The following is a 4,407-nucleotide window of genomic DNA, read 5'->3' as shown; positions in this document are numbered from 1 at the left end:
AGTGGTGCGGCCAAGGGGCTCAGCCGTGCAAGCCCGACATCTGTCTCGAGGATCCCAGAATTTCAAGTTCATCTGTAAAACCAGTTCACAGGAGAGCACAGATAGGTAAACATTTGTTATCAAAATCATTTCAAAATAACCTTTCCCAGGTGTCCTAACAGATGTGAAACAATAACAGACCCAATAAAATCCTACGCTATTGCTAGGTAGCAACGCTGAGTTACAACAACGGCGTATCGAGCTTAGCTTTCCGTGTCTTTAATACCAGGCAAGAGCATCCCGCTTCCTGCTCGTTTTCAAGGAGCTGCCGCGCACCCAGCACGACGATTTCATGCATCTGTTGGGAGTAATCGCAGCGCTCCGCTCCCATGAAAATCCCCCGCATCGGAAGGGGCGGTGGGCACTCAGCAGGTCGGGAAAACAGGCCCAAAGCCTCTGCCTTTGGAGTCCCCAAATACCTGACAGATGCCAGAACTGAGCTTTAGCGTGGAAAGAGGCTCGGAAGTGACCGTGGGACCGAGCAGACTGCGCAGCGCTGCTGCTAGGAGCRACACAACCTTTCTGGACTGGCCCGGGACCCTCTCGTTGCTTCCCAGCGGTCCCCTCGGACCATGGCTGCGAACCAGCACTTGCAGCTCCTGCAGAGAGCTGCAGAAGCTCGTGGAACTGGCTGGGTTTTGATATTCAAAAATAATGATTAAAATTTATTTCCAGAGTACAACCACCTTCTAAGGAAAAGTCCCTTTTCCTTCCGGGCGGGCTCCGTTCACACAGCCGAGCAGCGCTGTCTTCTGTGCTGTACTCGCTACCTTCTAAATACAAGGGGCAGGAGAATACAAAAATAAGAGGAATATTAGCTGGCAGACCTAATAAGCTACCTCTATCGACAGAGAGCCTGCAGTATTACAAARGCACCTCAGCTACGTTTTAGCTAGAAGCGTATGAAAATCCGTCTTTTGCAAGCATTTTTGCTAATCAGCTGCCTGCAATTCAGCTGTCATTTAGGGCCCAGCTCGCTCTTCCCTACTGTGGTCCTGCCTTATCCTGGAGACCCGTATATGCGCAATTTGCTTGGCTAAGGGGTGCTACTGCTTCAAGATGCAGTAGGCATTTTCTTAATTGCTGGAAAACTCAAACAAATTATAACCATCCTATAATTTGGCAGGTTAGAAAAGCAACTCTTAAAGAGCCTTGTTAAATGAATGACTTATTTAAACCTTCACCCTAGGCTATTTTTAAAATTCATCCGTCTGCACTCCAGAGAGAAGGAAGGAGAGAGGCAGGCACAAATATATGCATGATGAATGTCTAAAATTGTGATTGCTGAATTAGTTAGAAATAAGCTACAATCTTTCTGGCTGTTAATAAATCATTGTGGGGAAATTATACTAGAGCTCCGGTCACTGGGATAGCCACAGCTTCGTACCATTCCTCCAGAGAGATGCATTTGAGTGAGATTTATGGAGGAACTGGGTAAGGAAAGAACCCGTAGGACACCACCTCCTTGCACCGGTCAGAGTTTTAAGGCCTAATTTACGGATTGCCTTCCCCTGGCATGTGTGCGCTTTTAATCAGGCGAATTATAAAGTGCCCACTTGTCATGGTGCTGCAAATCAGGAGATGCAGAAAGAGCTACACAGGAGTTAGTATAAATAAAAAAACCCAACAGTGCTCCATCTTCCCCATAAGCCAAAGTCACAAGGCATTTACGCTACACACCATTGACATCAGGATTAATATGAATTTATACAGCAGAACAGGGACCTTGCCTTACTCGAGCCCTTCAGAGAGCTCTCTGGTAGAGATAACATTTAAAGGCTTTTAACGCTTTTTTTTTTTTTTTTTTTTTTTTTTTTTTTTTTGCTAATATCTTATTCCTGCACCTTTCCTGGGAATGGAAACAGGTTTAGAAATAGGCAGGTCTCCACTCACATTTTCATTCGTAATACATCTGCTTTTAACTGCCTTGCCTACAACCTTAAGACAAGGTAACATCTCATATGAAAATAAAGGTGCACTGAGTGTGAATCTAAGATATTTGGGTATGTAAGGCCTTTCAGCTCTGTGTTGCTGGGTCTAGAGTGGATGGAAGATAATGCAGCTTGCTGGTCATTCAGCATCTTTTTGAAATGGTCTTAGAGACCTCAATCTCTTTCCTAATAGAAGCTGAAAAATACATCCCACCACCACTATGTTCCTACTGTACACACACCATGGGCACTGCTTGGACTCCCTCCTAAAATGACAGGTCAAGGAAAAGAGCTCTCAAGCTACACCTGGACACAGCATCACAGATTTTCCTTGGTAGAAATGGCAACCTTTTCCTCTGGGAAGCCCAAGACAAGATACTCCTGTTCCTCTTACCTTCCCAGAACTCTCAAAGAGAAATTGTAGGAGCATTTAGGACGTCCAAAAGAATATGAAGAAGCCCTAAAGGTTTTCATTGCTAACAGTCCTTGAATGAGAGCTGTAAAGACTGACAGGAATCTGGTTTTCAGATGAAACAGAGCAAGACACATACTACCAAACTGAATTGCACACTATCAGGCAACAGACGGATAAAATATTTGGGGATTAAAATGTTCTCACAAGCCCAAAGGCTCAACATCATGCTCTAAGGAAATAAAATAGATTTTAACAGAACAACTGAAATTAGCACTCGCTGTCACCAAATGTGTATCAAACATGACACAGAAGGATACACGCTTCTACGGTTAACAGAAACGCTATAGACAGCATTGCCCCACCTGTGAGCATCACCCCAGAGCTGCATCGCCATCCCCGCGAGACCCAAGCAAGGCACTGAAGGCGTAAGYGCAGCAGCCGCACCGCAGCCGCTCCCTGCAGCGACCGCGGCCTGCTAAGCCGACCTCTCTGAAGCACCTCAACGCTTACCCTTGGCCATTTACCTTCGCAGCCTGCCTGCTCGTACACCACGTGGCTGCAGCCATACTTTGCTCTTTAGCTCAGTTTGTCTCTCATGGTGCTCTAGCACTGGACCCCAGGACCATCCTCCCCAGTCACCTTGCCCTTCGCTCCAACATCCCCCAGGTTGTTAATGTTCCACCTCACCCCTGGACYATGCTTCTGACTCAGCTTCCTAGTGCAGGACTGCTCTTCTCTGGTCTTGGACTTCAGCTTCCCCAACTTTGTTATCTCACTCAGATATCACATTTACTTCTTCCCCCCTCCAAAAATGCAATCTGGAATCCGACCCAACGTGAGAACATCTTCCTGTAATTGCTACTTGCTTCGCCCCACAGCAGTGTCAAAGCTGACTGCAGATCAGAATTTAGCTCTGATGGATCTGATATTTTGAGTGGTATCAGAAGCAGACTGAGCTTAACTGAAGCAGCAAGGACTGACCCATCACAACAGCCCATATGTCTGCACAGGCTGTTCAAATCAAATCATACCAGTTCCACCAYAGGTTATCAGGGGGTGGTGGAGATGGAATTAGGAGACCTCTTGCACTGAATTGTGTTCAGCGGAGAACCGACATGTGGAGCAAGGCAGAAGAGCATTTTCTGAATAGCCTTGTAGAAGRGGAGGCCAGCTCTATCATTCGGCAGCACCTTAATAAAAAAATAAAAATCCAAAATAATGATGATAATTTGGGATCAACCAACAGTTCAGAAATGTACAGGTTGCCAAAGCTCATTGCRAAAAAAATCTGCYAAATAAAATCAGGCATGWTTTTTTCCATCAGCTGCAAATTTTTCTCATTATTGCCTACAGCAGTACAGAGAGGCTGGAATTTAACASTGAGAAGCAAGATACCTTGAACACCAAAGCTGCAGAAAAAAAGTTATTCTCAGAGCTCCCCCTTGCACTGTTTTAGCCTATGTGTGAGCTTCAGGCACCTGCTCTTCACCTTGGGTATGCCTGCAGTGAAGGAGTTGCTATAGCTGATCACCACCTGCAGATGAAAGCAGCATTTTGCACTAGCTCCCCAATTTTCTCAGGGCAGAGAACACAGCCCTGCAGAAAGCATTCATTCTGAAAGACTACAAAATAGGTAATCTTCCATACTGGAGAGTAAAACCATCTGTTTCCTCGCATAGCCAGAACTAAGACGGACTGGGTAGGGACAGGAAAAACACAATCAGAAGATGCAGAAAGGCATCAGTCTACTGTAAGTAAAGATCAATAGAAGACAAACACACTTAATGAGTTTTATTAGCAGCAACATAATTCAAAATTATACATTTACACAGCAGCTGTTCAGGTCCATCATAAAACATTTAAGACCAACTGAATAAATAACAAGTAGACTGCTGATGCAGTGCATTTGCATATGGATATAATCCTGGCTAACATGCTCTAGAAAATGCTTACACACCTAAGTGGCCAGCCTGAATATTTTTTCCTCTCTGCAAAGTGGAGAACTTCACAAAAAACTTTGGG

The sequence above is a fragment of the Apteryx rowi genome, unplaced genomic scaffold (genome assembly GCF_003343035.1).
Source record: "Apteryx rowi isolate R43461 unplaced genomic scaffold, aptRow1 scaffold_22, whole genome shotgun sequence".
Taxonomy (NCBI): Eukaryota; Metazoa; Chordata; class Aves; order Apterygiformes; family Apterygidae; genus Apteryx; species Apteryx rowi.
This window is presented reverse-complemented; position numbering follows the sequence as displayed.